Source organism: Schistocerca cancellata, chromosome 3, assembly GCF_023864275.1.
Source record: "Schistocerca cancellata isolate TAMUIC-IGC-003103 chromosome 3, iqSchCanc2.1, whole genome shotgun sequence".
NCBI lineage: Eukaryota > Metazoa > Arthropoda > Insecta > Orthoptera > Acrididae > Schistocerca > Schistocerca cancellata.
In genome coordinates, this window is record NC_064628.1 from 511492473 (window position 1) to 511513080 (window position 20608).

The 20608-nt window shown below is 40.5% G+C and overlaps 1 protein-coding gene across 1 annotated transcript in view; it reads right to left on the minus strand.

The window, feature by feature from the left end:
- LOC126176387 (zinc finger protein 569-like) overlaps positions 1–20608 on the minus strand; it is a 137739-nt gene that overhangs the window by 101224 nt on the left and 15907 nt on the right. Inside the window, exon 2 of the mRNA XM_049923545.1 lies at positions 2330–2422. The gene's annotated coding sequence lies outside the window, so the exon portion shown is untranslated. The remainder of the gene's footprint in view (positions 1–2329; positions 2423–20608) is intronic.

Below are 20608 nucleotides of genomic sequence, written 5' to 3' on the forward strand. Positions count from 1 at the left end.
GGAGTAAGTTTTTCAATTTTCTTAATTAGTGTGTCACAGAATTCTGATAGAGAAGTGATTTGAACACTTAAAGTCATTCTATCAGTTGATACCCATTGACTGTACTGAACTCATCAGGATCATAGTCTTCTATTTGATTTTCTAAGTGGGTTTGAAGCAATGAACTGGTGGGGCATTTTTCACACAGACAAAGCATATAAGCTTGGTTATTTATATAACACGTTGTTATTTTAATTAGATCTTGGTATATTTCTTCAATAGAAATGGAATTTAGAAATAATTTATCGTTTTGGTGGTAAAAGCACATACATACGGTATGTGTTCCTGATGATCCTGCAAGTATACACTGTTTTGGTCGAAGAGAAGCAAATTTTGAGAATCCTACTTTGTTTTCAGGATACTTTTTTTTTTATAAAGAGAATACAGTTCAGTTAAATTACTTAAAACAAGACGCTTTTGTTCATAAGTATTTTTGCTGGTGCTCACATTGTCTTTTTTCCCAGGCATTATTCTTGTTATTTCGTCATCCAAATAAAAGCTCTTCACTTTTTGCACTGTATCATGTGGCAATGTCTTTCCTCTTTTCTGCTCATCCATCGATAAAATACCCTTCTCCTTTAAAAGAGCTCTTGCCTGTAGTACCAAATATTCAGAAACTTGAAATTTAGAAGAGTAAGTAACTGAATTTTTCACGTTTACTTGCATATACAATTTTCTGTTTGATTTTGTCCATGAGTTCATCATGATGTTTTGCCTTTTCTTCCGGTTCTGTTAAATCACTGTCAGGGATAGTGCTTACATCAGCAGCCAGCTCAGCTTGATATGTATGTGAAATTTTAGTTTTCAGAGCCCCTGCTGCTGATTCCAATTTTTGTTTGGCTACTGCATACCAACTATGCTCCGCAACTGAATGCAGCTTTGCAGGAGATACTCCTAAGCTAGTTAAGCTAGTATTGATCATAGATTTTTAAGGACTCTGCACCTTCAAATTACTGTAATTTATATAGTCTGGTGATGAGTTGTCACTGGCTTGTTTTTCATTAATAAGTTTGATACAGGTTGGGCACATTTTCTCCCCAGGAATAACGCTAAAGCCTCTCATTTTAAAGGTCTTTGCCTTTTCCAAACTAATTTCATGCAATCCAGATGAAACAGATTGTTTATGGAACTTGAAGGAATCACAGAAAATTTTCTTGTGTCAGAGAGAATCTGCGCAGGTACCTGTCTTTGCAACAAGCGCTACAGTCAGCCAGAAAAAGGCCTTTGAAGTGACATCGGTATGTGGACGACACTTTTGTCATATGGAATCACGGCGAAGAAGAACTGAACCATTTTTTGAAGCATTTGAATAGCATCAATTCAAAAATACAATTCACTATGGAGACAGAAAGTAATGGTCAGATTAATTTTTTGGACGTCTCAGTAATTAAACGAGCAGATGGGACTCTGGGTCACAAAGTCTACAGAAAAGATACGCATACCGATCGTTATCTTCATAAGGATTCAAACCATCATCCCAGGCAGAAGAGAGGTATTATCAAGACATTGGTGGACAGGGCTAATAAAATCTGTGAGCCAGCTTATTTGCAAGAGGAACTAAATCACTTGCGAACTGCTTTCCAGAAAAATGGGTACGCTGGAAAGGAGATAGATCGAGCACTCCATCCCAGAAGAAAAATGTCCGAAAACGTGCAACAACAACCACCATCAGTGGGGAAAGTTTTTCTTCCATTCATCCACAATATTACGGACCGTATCGGGAAAGTGCTGGCCAAGTTCAGAGTTGAAACAATCTTCAGACCCACCAAGAAGATTAGTTAATGCTTAAGATCGGCGAAAGATGCACGACACCCTTTAGCTACTCCTGGTGTGTATAAGATTCCGTGTAGTTGTGGGAAGGTTTACATTGTAACCACAAAAAGAAGTATCAATACTCGCCTAACTGAACATAAAAGGAACTGTCGACTGGGACACACGGACAAATCGGCTGTAGTGGAACATGTTTTTGAAACGGGTGACCATGAAATAAAATTTAGTGAGACGAGCGTGCTAGCTAAGACATCGCATTATTATGCACGTATGTATAGAGAGGCTATAGAGATTTTTAAACACCACAATAATTTTAACAGGAAAGAAGAAGGCTTGAAGTTAGATAAGATATGGTGATCGACTTTGTACCAAAGATGTGACAATCGATTACCTTCGATCGAGAGTAATGACGCCAGCCAGAGATAGTTTTACTGTTGACAACACGTGACGAGTGGAGGTGCCCTCTACACGCTCTATATAAACAGGACCTCCAGAGCCTAGCAGCAAGTCGTAGACTCACCTCAGATGATGTTGCCCGCAGCTGGCAACGAAACGTCAGGGAGAAGTATTTCTACTTTTGGACCACGGCCTCTTAGCCCGGAAGTTTTAATTACTGCAACAATTGAATTTTTAGCCAATAATTGACTGTGGGTACAACTCAGTACAAGAGCTCAGAACTGCATGCTCAGTGAACACAAGACTCAAAACAAAAGAACTGGATGATGCAATACATGTAGTGGCAATAAAATAGTGTTCTTAGATATAATTTGTTCTTAGGGAAATCCAGTGTAGCCGACTTCAGCAATTTAGTGGTGACATGGTAGTCATGAATTAGCAACTTCAATATTTTTTTTACAATTACGTTGTTTTTCAAACTTTCCATTATTTCTACAAACTGATTCTTTTGTGTGACATAATGGAATATTTATAATAATATTGTAAATGTTTCACAGGTATCTATGAGGAGGCAATACCTTAAAAAAATTATAATGGATTTTGTTTAAAATAAATTATTTATAATTTTTTTCTGAGATGTAGATGATGGATATTCACTACAAGAAGCATGACTACAAAAACATAAACCTTCCTCTTTAACTAATAATAATAATAATAATAATAATAATAATAATAATTTAAGCTTCCACTGCAAAAACTGTAGGAACTATTGCATTTTTAAAGAATAAAGCAGCTCGCCTATGACAGCCTAAATTCCTGAATCTATACAACTTCTTTTTATCATAAGTGAAAAAGTAATTGACCTGCAACATTTACATTTTGGAAATGTGAATATATCTAGGTAAACTTCCACTACCCAAAATTTCAAGGATTTGCTTGATGACTGGTGTCATTTCCAAAAACTTCTGGATGATTAGACGTGGAATGACCCCTCTCTGCTCCTCTCCTTACAGCTCCACATTTCCCTCCACTCCCTTCATCCCCCATCACTTGACAATACTGCACATGGCAGCCTTGTCCTACTGTTGCCTAGACCCAGCAGGTTCTGCCAGACAATGCTCCCCCCCCCCCCCCCTCGCCCCCAGTACCCTCCCTGTTACCCCATCCCCTACCCCACCCCACTCCAGATTACTGTTTTCATTCACTACGACACATGCATTCCGGCCAGGATGCCTGGAGATAGCAGTCTTGTGTGGCATGAAGTATGCTACCTCATGTGAACGTGTGTTTGTTTTCTTTTCTGCAGAAGGCTTTGGCTGAAAGCTAAATGTGAAACAGTCTTTTCATTTTGCCTGTCTGCAACTCAATGTGTCTTCTTTATTGTGAGTAGCAATCTATCCTTGTCATAATTCTGTTGATGTTCCAAACTGGACTTGCCACTGTTTCTTCAAATCTTCAGCATTCTTCTGTAACATCACATTTCAAATCCGACTCTAGCTTCTTGTCTGTGTTTTTTAGAATTCCATACTTCAGCCAGATTTGTTTTTTCTTCCAAAGACATTACCCTGAGTAGTCCTCATCTGAATATCAGAATGGGGTACAATTTTACCTTACTGATTGTCATCATCATTAAAACACACAGTATAGCTGCATATCCTAAGAGAATACAACAGCTGTAGTTTCATTTTACTTTCAACTGCTTCACAGTACCAACACAGGAAAACTATTAAAATGGATCATGAAAACCTGATGGATCACAGCAAAGCTATGTTGGCTGCTGTTGCATGGCCACATAGCCAGATCAGTCAAGAGATCTGGTAGTTACATGAACACTCACTGACCTCACTCACTGCTGATGTACTTGGTTCTGGAGTCATAAGAATTGAATAACAGGAGGAGGAAGTTGGTACAGAAGATGTATGGGTAGGGTTGTTTATTTAAGAGTGTTTGGATCACAACATTCTTCAGATTTAATTAAGTATTGAAATCATAATGCATGATAAAGCAAAGTCATCAATGATGTAGTTCAGAGTACGCCATTCGAAACTTTTTTTTGGAAGCTGGTATAAGAATATGGGGAGGACATCCCTTCACAACAAGCATGTGGATAAGTTTAAAACCTGAATGATTAAGGAAAGAAAAATAGCCCAGCAGAAAAACACGTTTTAGAAGACTAAGAATGAAGGGAGAATCATTTCAGACAACATTCCAGAAGAGTTTCCACTGGAGGAACAGATGTAAGACATTGCAAGTATAATACAAAGATTATTATGAAAGTGGCTTACCTGATGCCACAAAAGTCCACAAAGCAATAAGTAGGAATGATAGACCACTGCGTAGATGAGCGAACTCAGGGGTGGCTGAGGTCACGTTTGCATCAGATGGCAGTCCACCTTTGTTAAATCATAAGTTTTGTATTTGTTCATCCGACGTTGATCATGTATGAATATGTACAGTCACACGGGCTGTGCTGTTGATCGGTGCTTCAATGTATATTTTTGCTGGTGACATTATCTACAGATTTTGGCAGAGACAGATTAATTGAAAAAAACTTATGGCATGTCGAACATTATTTCTCAGACAAATGTCAGTAAGTCTGATGGTGCTTATTATCTAGTTGTGTATTTATCAGTGTTGCAATAGATTTCCACTGATGGTCATCTGGTCACGACTGTGGGATTAGCATATTTTGTATCTTGCAGAAATTGTGTGACACTGTCAGAAGATCCAAAAGTACCCTGGCAGTTCATGACTGAGTCCTGTGTAACAGAGCAGTAAAGTGATTGTAATAGTATGTGCTAATAGTTAATTTGGTAGGACAAAATTATTTTGTCAGTCGGAATTAGCTACATTTGCGCAAGCTCCTCAATTTCTGATAAGTGTTACTGTCAACTCTGCATAAGTGTTATAACATATGTAGACCAACTTAACTGGAGATAGCGTTGTTGTAAGTAATGCAAAGTTAATGCAAATATGACAACTGCGGACTCCTAACAGAACGTGGAGGAGAGTAAGTTCTAAAATAATTTTGACAAACAGACTACCAAACATGAAAAAGTGAAACAATTTAGACAGTGCAACAGTCCCTCTGGAGGAAAGTGACATTACTTACAAATTCTTATTCAATGGGAATTCCAGATATGAACTGCCAACGAGAATGCATTCCTTTTAGACTCACAGGGGAAATTGTGTGAAGCACAGGGTATGTGTGACCTGTCGCTTCACAACTGGATGTTTCAAGCGTGATTCAGTGTTCACCTGTATGAAAAAGGAAACCTGATAATTGACTTGTTAAACCAGAATTTGACAGAAAAACAGTAGGTAATTAAAGATTCTTTCTCTGAAGCAGATCTGGTGCCAACTTTAGCAGATATTAATCCTGTTGTAACAGTATTAGAAGAGGGCTTGGTGTACGAGTTACTCATAGATAGTGGTTCAGAGATTTCCCTAGGATATTTGAAAGCCTTGCCAAACAAAATAAACACAGTTATGCTGTCAGTGTCAAGTGATAAAATCTTTGGAGCTACAGGAAAGGTGTCAAAGGAAATTAGGTATGAAGCCACATGACCTGTGAAATTTAATGATGTGGTAACTGAACATGCTTTTTAATTACTCCCCAGCTAAGTATTAACATACCTGTTGGAGTTGATTTTTTAAAATATGTACTGATGTACTGTTGTGAAGCAAACTTTGACAAATGTTACATAAAACTGTATGTAAAGGGAAAGGTGTAGTGGTGCCTTTTGCAAAGCAAAATGGCGAGGAAATGAGAGAGCTTTGGCAGTTCATATCCAGAAGAAATTGATAGAGAGCACAGCGGCAAGCTAGTTAACATATGAAGACTGAGAATAATGAAAGATCTGCCAGTCAGTCAAAACTGTTGGGCAAGGAGCAACAACAAATTAGGAATGATATTCAAGACAGTTAAGGATAAGGTGATGACGTTGGAATTACAGAAGGGAACTATTGAAAAATAGTATGATGTTTTCTGATTCCCTGGAGTTAAAGGGTTTGAATGTATGTTAAATATAAAGCCTCACAAGAAGTTTGCTACAGAGAACTACTTTGTGCCTTCTGTGCAGAGGGAAGCTGTGCAGAAAGAGGTGAATTTAATGGTAGAGTGAAGTATTATCGAGAGGGCCTGTAGTGACTATATTAATCCATTATTTGCATCCCTTTAAAGGATGGGAGTGTACACCTCACTCTGGATGCTCAAAAGCTAAACAATATATTCGAGTGACAAACCAACAGACTCATTTCAATTGACAAGCTACTACAATGTTCTCATGGAGCAAAGCTTTTTCATCCACAGACATAACCAGTGGATATGGGGATCTTAGGTTAACACAGGAATCAAGAAAATGTACTGTATTTTTGTATGTCAGTTTATGTTGCCAATTCTTCGTAGTGTCGTTCAGGTTAAACGTATTGGTTTGTGTTTCTGCCAGGGCAGTGCATAAGGTACTGGGCCCGGAACTGATGCAGTAACTGACTGTATACTTCAATGACATGCTTTTAGCTACAGTCACTTGGAAAGAACACTGTAATTTATTGGAGAGCATGTTGCCAGCCATGCAGGAAGGGAGGATGAAGCTCAAACATCATAAAACCAAACTGGTTAAAAACGAGATAAAATTTTTAGGCAATGTCATAAATGTGCACAGCATCATAGCTACAGGAGGACAGTAATGAGAAATAAGGAATTTCCCTAGTCTGGAAAAGAAGAAGAAGAAGAAGAAGAAGAAGAAGAAGATTGACGGCCAAGCTCAGTCTCTTTGGTTTCTGCAGGCATTTCATACTGTCAAAAGCCTTCAACAATCTGAATCTGAAACAACTGCTCAAGAAAAATGCAGAATGTTTATGGACTGGAACTGAAGTGGCATTCCAAGAGCTCAAATCCTTAGTGCTCAATAGTAAAATTTTGTACAGTCCTAAGCTTTATGTAGAGATACTGCCTTAAGATAACCAAGACTTTCTCAGAGGGCCTTTATCAATTTGGCATAGAGGTCAGATTCATCGAAGGCTGGATAATATTATCACTGACACTTTATCCAGACTGCCTGCAGAGGGAAAGCAACAAGAGACAGAGAATATTTCAGAAGGGATAATGATGTTATTTACAAAAGGTACCAACAATGAAGTTGGAATTCCTCGAATATGCCGCAAAAAGTGTCACGAGCAAAATAGAGATGAATCCTGCAGTACACAAAGCAGATTTTGGGATTGCAAAAGAACCTAAGATGAAGATAGTGTCGGAAGTTCCATGCGGCTTTTCGCGGATGATGCTGTAGTATACAGAGAAGTTGCAGCATTAGAAAATTGTAGCGAAATGCAGGAAGATCTGCAGCGGATAGGCACTTGGTGCAAGGAGTGGCAACTGACCCTTAACATAGACAAATGTAATGTATTGAGAATACATAGAAAGAAGGATCCTTTATTGTATGATTATATGATAGCGGAACAAACACTGGTAGCAGTTACTTCTGTAAAATATCTGGGAGTATGCGTGCGGAACGATTTGAAGTGGAATGATCATATAAAATTAATTGTTGGTAAGGCGGGTACCAGGTTGAGATTCATTGGGAGAGTCCTTAGAAAATGTAGTCCATCAACAAAGGAGGTGGCTTACAAAACACTCGTTCGACCTATACTTGAGTATTGCTCATCAGTGTGGGATCCGTACCAGATCGGGTTGACGGAAGAGATAGAGAAGATCCAAAGAAGAGCGGCGCGTTTCGTCACAGGGTTATTTGGTAACCGTGATAGCGTTACGGAGATGTTTAACAAACTCCAGTGGCAGACTCTGCAAGAGAGGCGCTCTGCATCGCGGTGTAGCTTGCTCGCCAGGTTTCGAGAGGGTGCGTTTCTGGATGAGGTATCGAATATATTGCTTCCCCCTACTTATACCTCCCGAGGAGATCACGAATGTAAAATTAGAGAGATTAGAGCGCGCACAGAGGCTTTCAGACAGTCGTTCTTCCCGCGAACCATACGCGACTGGAACAGGAAAGGGAGGTAATGATAGTGGCACGTAAAGTGCCCTCCGCCACACACCCTTGGGTGGCTTGCGGAGTATAAATGTAGATGTAGATGTAGAAGATGTATGATAAGATCCATCAACATACACTAATTCGCAGAAGGAAAAAAGATCGGAAGATTGGGAATTATGCTTTCCTAATCAACATGTAGACACTCTGATAAACCTAATCCAAGGAAACTATGGACATTATAGACACGAAATTGCATATCTACATTACAAAAATAATTGTGATTTTCGAAAGCGTGTGAAGGTGGGTGCAAAAAAGGATCACAGTGTGCAATCAGTGCCAGAACCACACACGGCTTCTGTGCCAATTCAAGCACACTGACAGATTGAGGCACTGAAGCAATTAATGGCTGTTGATCTTTGAGTCCATTGCCTCTACCTAGAGGTGAGTGTACTTACATTTTTGTTATCCTGTATGTTTTCTCAAAGCTTGTTTTATCTGATCTGGTGTGTGATTGCCAGAGTATTCGTGGAGAAAATGGAGAAAGATTATCTTATCCAAATTGAGAAACCAAATTCATTATTGCCAGACAATGGTCCGCAGTTTATGGCCCACTAGTTCGAAGAAATTACAGAAAGAATCCTGATCAGACACATCAAGATTTCTCCATATTTTCCACAGTGTACCCTAAGCATGTGAGTAATGAAAAAATTAAACTGATTGCATTGTATCTTTTGTCACTAACATAACAACACATGGGCAAATTTTATTTCAGCACTTGAAGATGTGACTTCGCATGATGTGAATTAATGTTGGGAAGGAAAACACAAATGTTGTTGGATACGAATTAGGTTCCAACAATCAAGATTCACTCAGAACGAGAGAGGGATGTTGGTTAAGGTGAAAATGTTAAAGGGAGCCAAGGAAAGGCAGAAATGGCTTGATGACAAGATCAAGGCAATAATTTTCAAGCCAGGTGACTTGGTGTTGGTCAAAACTAAAGAGAGACCTTATAAAGAGCTCCAAGAAACTGAAATGTTTTTACTCTTTTATTATGATCCGTTCATGGTGGGAAGTTCACCAAAAGCCAATGTTTATCACTTGATCTATCCTAAATCCAAAAGAATTTTTGTGTTATGGAACATGTTGAATTTAGAGAAATACATTTGGTAATGGACTGAGGTAGAAAGCATAGGAGATCTGATCTTTAGGAAACTTCACCTTGGAGTAAACGTGTGCACTTGAACTGTTTAGAACAGTTCATCCTTTCCTTGTTCTATTCTCTAGCATGATCTATTTTCTTTCTGTCTGTTTGTTTGTGGAAAGTGTATGAAGTTTCTCACTCTTTGGGAATCTTCACATTAAGGCAACTGTCCAAAGCTCAGCTGTTTAGGACAATTCTCCTTTTCTTTGTTCTTGTCTCTTCCTTCTTTTACATTATTTCCGGAGGTTTGTTAGACATGGCAGTCTTAAGAGAAGTTGAAAGATGAAAATTGAGAAGAGAACTAGAAAGTAATTACATGGAAGATATTAAGTGCCGAGTCTATGAGAAACACAAAAAATGTACAAGGAATAAATAAAAATACATGTGGAGTTAATAGGAGGATAACATGAACTAAAGAAATAAAGTAGTGAGAAAACTAGCAAATCTGAGATGACAGTACTGATGCCAGAGGATCCTGACCATGAATATGATTGGAGCAGGGTAAAGTACAAGAGTGTGGAAAAATTTAAGTTAAAAAATTATATTAAAACTGGAGTTGAGGTAACAGTCCAAAGTGTATGTGATGTATTAGCAATAAGTGCCAGAGAATGGTTAATACTAAAGATGTGAAGAATTCTGTGGTTTCTGTATAAACACTGCACTCACCAACTTAAAGTACTACTATAGATATTAGTAATATATAGATATAGACACAAAGTAAAAGTGTGATTAAACCAGAAACTTCGATATTCATTTTCCAAATCTATGTCAGTGCAAAATATAACTGAAGGAGGTCATTGTTGGGTGAAAACTAGGCAAAGAAATAATTTAAAGCTTTCAAACTTTTCACGATGACCACAAAAAGTATGGAAACTATGTACTGGTAATGCAACTACAGAAACTAAGTTGTGTTGCGCCAAAACAACTTTTTGTAAGGCGGAGAGGCAAGTGGTAGCCTTAAGTCATAATTGCAAGGCCAGTTTCTGATCCTGTGAACCCAGCCCACAGTTGTGAAAGAGAGACACTTACTGGACACAGCAGACACATGAGGCATGAGGCGACAACATCGCAACAAAGTGGCAAGCAGTAGGACTCTCTCCTGTCCCATAAGTGTTATTACTGAAGGATATAGTCCCAATGAAAAACCCAGAGTCACACACCCATCTCTAAATGATAAACACCCAAGTGAGTGTGGTGAAACAGTGTCCTATGTGTTAAAATGAGTCAAAAATGTAACAAAAATCATTAGAGGAGAGTACAGAGATCTAAACAACCTAAGGAAATGTATTAATGCAAATCAATGAATTACTGAATCATGTATGTGTTTGTGCCTAATATAGCAGTGTAAATGTTGCACGAAAGAAGTTGTACAATGTAAATACTTTAGGATTAACGGAGGCAACTCACCAAAAAGCAGAAAGCATACACAAGAGAAAGAAAACTTGCTAGCTTTCAGAGTCAGCCTTTGATGAGCCAAGTAAAAAAAAAAAAAACACACACACACACACACACACACACACACACACACACACACACACAGAGAGAGAGAGAGAGAGAGAGAGAGAGAGAGAGAGAGAGAGAGAGACGCCTATGCCCCTAAAAGGTACCAGCTAGACTAACACAGTGCCAATGCTATTTTACAGCAGGTGAGGTGGACTGGTTGTGGAAGAATTAATGACATGTGGGATGGGTAGAGGGAGAGGGAGGCAGAGGGCCTGGGATTGTCTGGGTAGTGGCTCACATGGAAGAAGCCGGTTTGCTGCCTAGGAATGCAGGAGAAACCGGTAAGAGGTATATGGGCTGCCATGATTAAAGCGGCCAGTGAGAAGCAGCACATGCTGAGGTGATGTGGGTACATGAACTGGGAGGGGGTGACAGGACAGAGGAAGGGGAAGGGGAAACTGTTGAGTGGAGGGTGCGGAGTCAGTCAGTTACCCGACGATTATGGTAGTGGAGGATGTGTTGCAAGGATAACTCCCATCTGCATAGCTCAGACAAGCTGGTGGTGGAGAGGAGGATACTGATAGCTCGAGTTGTGAAGCAGCCATTGAAATTGTTGTGCTCAGATGCATGTTGTGCCACCAGGTGGTCAGCTTTGTTCTTGACAATAGTTTGGTGGTCGCCATTCATTCTGGCGGACAGCTGATTGGGAGTCATACCAATATAAAAGGCTGCGCAGTGTTAACAGCAGAGTTGGTATATGACAAGGCTGATTTCACAGGTGGCCCAGTGTCTGATGGGTTAGAAAATGCCTGTGACAGAACTTGAAAGAGAGGTGCGAGGGGTACGATTCTTGCGGGTGATGAGAGTATTGAGGGTGTGGGATGACATGACACAGGAAATCTGTTTGTGGATTAGGTTTGGGGGTATTGCTAGATCACGAGGATTTCAATGAATCTGAACCAGAGTACGGGTTGGCAGTTTTGGGATGATAGGAACGACTGCTCTAGATGGCCCATAATCAGGTTGGCATAGGAGGGTGCCATGCGGGTGCCCATGGCTGTGCTGCAGAATTCTTTGTAAACCTTCCCTTTGAAAGAAAAGATATTGTAGGTCAGGATACAGTTGATAAATTGTATAAGGAATGAGGTGGCGGGTTAAGAGTCTGAAGGATGTTATGAGAGGTAGTGTTCGACAGCAGCAAGGCCGTGGCCCTGAGGGATGTTAGCGTGCAGGGATGCCGCATCAACAGTGAAGAGTAGGGATCCAGGAGGTACAGGAATCAGGATGGTGGAAAGCCAGTGAAGGAAGCGGTTAGTATCTTCAATGTAGGATGCTAGGTTTTGACTAATTGAAGGTGTTGGTCAACAACGGCAGAAATTCTTTCAGTGAAAGCACAACAGACAGCTACAATGGAGCATCCAGGATTGTTGTGTTTGTGGATTTTGGGGAGCATGTAGAAGGTGTGTGTGTGGGATATCATATGGGTGGAGAGGGATTCAGGGGAGAGGTTCTGGTAAGGATCTATGGATTTCAGTAGGGTTTGTAGGCTATGTTGGACTACCAGGATGGGTTCACTCTGGCAGAGCTTTTACGTGGAAGGGTCAGACAGATGGCAGTCACTACGACACATGACTACAGAGGTGGAGCCTTTGTCTGCAGGGAGGATGATTAGGTCTGGATCTGTTTTTAGCTCATGTATGGCTCTTTTCCTTGATCTTAGGAAGGGACCTGCGGAAGGATGGAAAGAATAAGTTGGAGGTAAGTGAATGATGGGAGTTGATTAGGGGATGGATAGATGAGAGGGGAAGAGGGTCACGGTTGGGTGGTGGTATGAACTTGGAGAGGCAAGGTTCAGTGTGGGAACATGTTGGCTTTGGATGAGGGGACTGGTGGCTTAGTAGTGGCGGAGGAGATTAGTGTTTAATGTCTGATTGACAAGGAGATCATTAGAGATGGAGCACAAGCTCGGATCAGGGAAGGATGAGGAAGGAAATCTGCTGTGCGCTTTCAAAGGAACCACCTTGCCATTTCCTGGAAACAATTTAGGAAAATCATGGAAACCTAGATCTGGATGGCTGGACACTAGTTTGAACCGTCATCCTCCCGAATGTCAGTCCAGTGTACTAACCACTGTGCCACCCCACTCAGTGGCAAAGAAGTGTTTCCCTGTCCCCATACCCTTCATTCAACAGTTTCTCCTTCCGCCGTCCTGTCTCCTCCTCAATTCATGTCATTCCCACCAGCCGCTATAATCATGCCAGCCCATATACCTACCATCCCTCCCTCCAGCATTCCTATCTGGCAAATCGGCCACCTCCCTCCGAGCCACTAGCCACCAAAACCTAGTCCCTCTCCGTGCCTAACGCCTCCCTCTCCCCATATCTACCCCACCAAACACTACTCCCACCCCAACCAGTCCACCTGCTGCAAAATAGCATTGGTATTTTTACTCTATTGTTTATTGTATGATTATCCATTGGCATTATGCAGAAGATGAATGGTTATATAGAGAATTAGTATGAAACAATAGGCCATGCAGCAGCTAAGTGATGAATATATTAATTTTAAAAGAGTCTGTAGTGAAGTGTAGTGGTGAAGAATTTTGAGGTAAAAATTTGATGCGAGATCAGACAATGAATTTACAGGTAATGCTGTTTAAAACTACTAGTGTTTCAAAACCAAGGGGATTAGGGCAAGAAGTGAGAGAGACGCCAACACTGACCTCGTTCGTTGCTGATTTACTTGGCTGTGGAACCATAAGAATTGTATAACAGGAGAAAGTGGTTGGAACATAAGGTGTTCGGTGTGCTCATTTATTTACGGCCATTTGGTGAAAACCACACGGTGATTATTAACTATTGAAATCAAAATTCATGGTTGTGCACAGAGGCTGGAGACAGCCATTGTTATGAGCTGGAGCAACAGAGTGCCCAATAATGCCAAGTCATCATGGTGGAGTTCAGAGCACGCTGTCAGAAAGTTTTCAGGAAGCTGGCATAAGAATGTGAAGGACCGAACTACAAGTTAGAGGCAATTTGTGGGAGCAGACATCCTTTTACAATATGCAGGGGGACAAATCCAAAGTACGGATCACCAATAAAAGGAAAACAGTCCATCAGAAACACACATTTTATATGACTAAGAATGAAGGGAGTAATATTTCAAATAGAGTTCCAGAAGATTTTCCAGTGGAGGAACCTATGTAGGACACTATAATTTTAATGGAGATATTATTAGGAAAGGGAACTATCGTATGTCACAAAAGTCCACAAACTCATAAGGAGTGACAGACCATTACGTAAAGGAGATTGCATCGAGGCTTGGCTGAAGTCACATCCACAAGGTTATTATAAATGACTGAAGCAATTCCACAGTTTTGCTGTAGCTGTATTATTTGACATACTGTCATAGGGTTTCGCACATATGTGAAAAACTCAAAAAGTGTGTTTCTTTCTTTTTTTTTGGGGGGGGGGGGGGGGGGCAATAATACATGGGCTCCATATGTGAGCCTTCCCACCTCCCCCCCCCCCCCCCATCCCCCCTCCTGATTCTGCAGATATCAAATTGATAATCAAATTTTTCCCACATTCAGTACAGCATGTCCACATCAATCTGTTCAAAAGCACTTTTGATGTGAGCTTACATTTCAGGTATGTTTGTTGGCAGAGGCGGCATAACCCTACACTAAAAAATCACATGGGGTTAGGTTGGCAGAGCGTGGAGGCAATAACACAAATTGCTGATCATCAAACCAACCTTGTCTGATACACCGGTTTCTCAACTTCTTGTTTAAGAATTCAGAAACTTCATGATGGAAGTGGGATGCAGCGCCATCCTGTTGGTAGATGAAGTCCGCACTGTCAGTCTCCAGTTGTGTCATGAGCCAATTTTCCAGCATGCCCAGACACATGTATCGTATCTTGTAACGGTCTTTTCGCAGAAGAAAAAGTGACTGTAAACTTTAAACTTTGAGACTGCAAAGAACTCTTTAACTTTTGGGTGAAACTCGAACGTGCTGCATGATAGTGTGGGGATTCTCTGTTCCCCAGATTTGCACACTGTGCCTGTTCACTGTGCCATTCACAAAAAATTTTGCTTCATCACTGAAGGTGAGTCTCTCACAAAAGCCATTCCCTTCGATACACCATTGTAACTATACCACAAATTCAAAATGTCTTACTTTGTCATTGGAAGCCAGGGCTTGTAGCAATTGCAAGTCTTAAGACATCAGGTTCATTCACTTGCTTTAAATCTTTCAAACAGTTGGTTGTGGTATGTTCAGCTTTCTGCTTGCTCTTTTCTTTGACTTTTGTGGCTATGTAGGAAACTCAACTGTTTCTTCACTCACTGTAGGCTGACATGTTGAATTCCCATTGCAGAGGCATCCTCAAGTTTAAACTGTGCATACCATCACCAAACGGAGTTGACAGTTGGTGGACCTTTGTTGAACTTCTTCTGAAGTGTCATTGCACTGCTATGACAGATTGGTGTGAATGCATTTCAAGCACAACCTACGCTTTCTCAGTGCATGTCACCATCTTGCCTAACTACTCACTGCTGTGCTCTTGTGGCAAAAATCTGAAATGAAGCTGCAACAATACACAACTATTTGAGTTTTCCTATATGAGTGTTGAATTTTCTACAATATTTTAATTAATGTAGCTACACTGAATTTATGAAATCACTTCAGTCCTTTATAATAACATTGTATGTGAGATGGTAGTCCACCTTAGTTACATCATAAGCTCTGCAATTGTTCATTTGATGTTGATAAGTCTGAATATGTACAGTCAAATAGGCAGTGCTTTTAACTGGTGCTGACTGAACAAAGCTTGTGATAATGGTATGTCATCACTCAATCAAAAGTAAGAAAGTTCAGCAATGTTGATTATCTAGTTGCATAAGTATCACTGTTGCAATTGATTGTCACTGATGTCGATCTGGTTGCGACTGTGGAGTTAGCATACTTTGTATCTTGGAGAAATTGTGTGACTTATTGCCGGCAGATCCAAAACTATCCTGGCATTTCATGTCTGAGTCTCATGTAACTGAGCAGCAAAGTGATTGTAACTGTATGCATGAGTAGCTAATTTGATAGGACAGAATTACCTTGTCATTCAGAACTAGATACAGTCATGCAAGCTCCTTGGTTTCTGATGAGTGCTACTGTCAACTTTAAGTAAGTGTTGTACCACATGTACGCCAACTTAACTGGAACAAAGGGCTTCAATAATATATCTGATTTTACCAGATTAGTCTGTGCTTTCTCTCATGTTGTACTGATTCCTTCCATAGTGTGCGTTTGTGAAAAGTTCAATAAGATTTCACATATTGGAGTGCAATGTAAGAACAGCAGCACAAGGCATGGGCATGTTGGTTAACAGGTTGAATATGTGTGGCTGGACATCTAGCAAGCATCATCAGAAGGCAGGTCTATGTTGCAACTAAATCATGTACCTCTGTTAGTCTTCTGCTCCCTGTGTCAGGCAGGTTGTTCTGTATTGAATGTGCACAAGTGAGTTTTTTGACTGGTTCTTTCTATTGGTGTAAACCTATGTATGTACACTGCTGAAATAATTTACTTGAGAATCCTCCTTTATGACAGATTTTATTCTGATTAACATCAAATTGGTAATGGTACCAAGTCAACCATATTTCAAGTCAATCATCCAAACTGCTGCATACTACTGAAAAAGGCTGCTGCCCATCTTCAATATCCACAAGTTCATCTGTTCTACAACATGACTGCACTTACAATTTGGCAATCTGTATCGCTTAAGCATGCACACCTACTCACTGAAGCAACATCCATGGTTCATGTGGGGAAACTGTATAATATTACCTAAAAAACAAAGGGGGAATAGATATGTTCCACTAACATATATGCCTTTTTTTCCTATTTAAGAATCTAAAAACTTGCTCTCTGACAGTGGAGAACAGTTCTGGTGCCTTGGAGTTTTTTCCATGCCTGACTCCTCTTTAAATGTCTTGCTCTTTTAAGGGCTGTTATGTAGATTTTGTTGAAACTAAGTCAATAGCATTTCAAAATCTATGAATATCAGACAGAGATAAATCATACTCAGTGTTCCAATTTAATAATTCTGTTTCTGTGTCTGCTTGTAAAATCTCTTGCCCGTCTCTCTTCATATGAAGTAGAACAATTACACCACTGTCCCAGTTTTGTCCATCTGTCTTCCGCCACAGAAATTATGAAAACAATTTTCCATGTTCCTCTCATAATATTTTCCCTCCAGTTTTAACTATTTATACCAAAACACCACCAGTTCCAGGCAGGTTTCATTTGTTCATGTCTCAAATGGTACTACACACCTCAACTGGCATATTTCTGGAATGCAGCAAACGAAAAAGCAATCAAGAAAACTAATACATTATGACACACAATTTCTGGCCATTAGTTGCATTCAGGAGATGAAATACAGTAAAACCCCATTTTTATGTTCCCGCATTTTATGTTTTCCCACTTTTTCTTTGGTTCCAACAGAAGTCCTATTCTCTCAATACAAATATCACAACCTTTAACATTGATTTTCATACAGATTTCTGCAAAAAGTGCTTCTTATTCCTGCTCAAAGTTAACCTTAGAACAAAGCAGAAAACACAGACTATACACAGTTATTGATCATGTAACATACCATTAGCATGGTAGGCAAGGTTTTCATTGTTGGCGTGTTCAGTTATGGTGCAGTGTTTGGAAGGCTGGAAAAGTATGCCGAGTCAATGCCTTAATGATAATCACGATTTGACGACAGTGACTCTAGTAGCAACCTTCCTTCTGCACTTTGTGTTGTATTACAACAGCTTTGATTTAATTTGACAGTCATTTATACAAATAAAAACAGCTTTTGAAGATGGCCGTCTCTATAATGGAGTTTTACAAATTGTCGCTACTTCCACATGAAATATGCTGAGGCATACTAGTAACGCATTCTTTGGTTGGTGCAACCTAATGTCAGACATAAGAATTCCTCCTCAAGATGTTCTGTAGTAGCATGTCAATTTCCACCCTCTTTCCCACACAGGGTGTCCCTGAACCAAATGACCTCCTTGTCGGCAACAAGCTATAGATTTAGTGCCCACTGTTCTCTGTTTACGAAGACTGCCAACTTTAGTGTTTTAATTAATAGTGTGTTACATGTTTAATTACTGTAATTTATAATGATTTTCAATAACAAGTCTCACATTAGAACACAAACATCTTTTTAATGTGGTTTCGTGAAAGACTTTTGCTTCTGTGTTTCAGATTTTTTTTAATAGACAAAATTTTAATTGTTTTAATTTCATACTTTAAACACTATAAAGAATGTAGGAAAAAGTAAATTGCTACTGATTGTAAAGAAGACACATTACGTAGCGGACAGGCGCAATTAAAAGACACGCAAAGCTTTCGGCCACAGCTTTCATCAGCACAAAAAAAAAAAAAAAAACAACACACACACACGCACACCTCATGCACTCATGACCTCCAACTCAGGCAGTTCAGGCCAGAATGCAACTGGTAGTTCAGGCCAGAAAGCAATTATCCATGGAGTGTGCAGGGGCTAGAGTGCCAACAGGCGCAGTGTCAGAAGGTTGTAGGGCAGGGAGGTGAGGAAAAAAAAAGGAGCAATAAGGAGAGAAAGAGAGGAGTGGGGAAAGATGAACTGGTGCATTGGTAGAGGATGACAAACCAAGAAGGTGAGAGACAAGAATGGGGAGGAAATGACAGGACAGAGAGGGTGGAAACTGTTGGGTGGAGGATGTGGGGGCAGTATGTTACCATAGGCTGAGGCTGGGATAACTACAGGAGTGAGATTGTGTTGTAAGGATAACTCTCACTTGCGCAATTCAGAAAAGCTGGTGGTGGAGGGGAGGATCTAGATGCTCAGCTGCATGTTGTGCCACAGGGTGGTCTATTTTGCTGTCCACCAGGATGAACACCCACCGCTGAACTGTGGCCAAGGGGAAAGTAGATCACCCTTGTGGCATAATATGCAGCTGAGAGAAACATGCTTGATTTCAATGGCTACTTCACTTCCCAAGTCATCTGGATTCTTCCCTCAACCACCAACTTTTCTGAACTGCGCAATGGGAGTTATGCTTATAACACATTCTCCACTCCCATAATTATCCCGGTCTCAACCTATGATGACATATCGTCCTCACACCCTCCCCCTTCTTGTCCATATCATCTGCTCCCCGTTCTCATCTCCCAGCCTCTTTGTTTCCCGCCCTCTGCAAACACACATGCCCCTCTTTCCCTGCTGCTTTCCTTTCCATTCCTTTTTTCCTCACCTACCTGCCCCACAAACTCCTGACACTGCACCTGTTGGCTTTCTAGTCAGTGCACACACTGCCACACAGTGCTTCTCTTCCCCCCCACCAGTACGCTACTATCCCTTCCCCTTTCCCACCTCCTCCAGACTGCTGCTGCCATCCCACACAACAGTTACAATCCAGCCTAAGCTGCCGGAGTTGGTGGCCATGTGTGAATCAGGTGTGCTTCTTTGTGTGTATGAATGGTGTGTGTTTCCCTGTTTCTCTTTTGCTGGTGAAGGCTAGGGCCAAAAGCTTTGTGTAAGTGTCTTTTAACTGTGCCTGTCTGCAACTTAATGTGTCTTCTTTACAGTAAGTAGCAATCTATTTTTTCCTACATGGAGTTTCTATTGTTTGAACAATATAAAGAGATGCTAGAGCGTACTTTATTCATTTTCACTTGTTGTGTTTCCTATGCTCTCGTGTTTTTCGTACTTTCCTGCATTTTACACTTTTTGGGGTTAATCCACTGGAAAGTGTAAAAAGGGGGTTTCACTATATGTAGAGCTGTCAATAGATACATATAATTTGAAAGTGATACATTTCCAAACTTTTGGAACTAATTGTTCATTCCTTGGGGAGAAGAGTGGTGTATGCTGGGAAAGGTTAAAAACGAAGGGCAGGTCACTCAGGCCCAAGGCTGAGAGGGGCCCATCCTTAGTGAGGATGAGGGGTAGACAAATGTGAAGGCAGAGGCATCAAAGAGAATAGGTCAGGGATGGTACACTGATAAGCATAGTACCAACTTGAGTCCAGATATGATAAAAACAGAGTGAGAAGTAAATATAGGTCATGGGGAAGAGAAATGAATATTGCATTTAAGAATGAATGAAAACAGAAAGTACAATCATGAGAAATACAAATAAATTACAGGTAAAGGTAGCAACTTATTTGCCTTTCTACAACACAACAACTCTAAACTAAAGAGAAAGGTTGGGGGGGGGGGGGGGGGGGGGAGTCAGCGTTAATGTAGATTAAGTCCACACAGTTGTTCCAATCAACAGAATGTGCTGATGGGCATGTATTCATCTCCAGAAGTCAGGGAAACGAGATAAGAGGATCTAAATAGCATGTGTAGTGTAGCAAGCATTTAGGTCTCTTTCATCATTCTGTAGAGCATGCTGAGCAGCTGCTTACTTGATGTCCTCAAAGTGGACGGTTTGTCTATGTCCATTATTTTACTCACCCAGTCTAGTGCTAGTCATGCCTATAGAAATCTCTGTGCAGTGGACACAAGTTAGTTGATAAATATCATGTGTGTGATAGGATTTGCCGGGAAGGAGGGGGCTTCTGGAATAGACAATAGTTCACAAGTGCAGATGCAGGTTTTACTGTGGAGACAATTGCACTGGTTAGAACCTAAGGATAGTGGTTTTCGAAAGTCATTAGATTTGAGTAGGATATTACTGAGATTAGGAGGGCAACAGTGAGGGAGAATATCAGAGGTGGTTCAGGG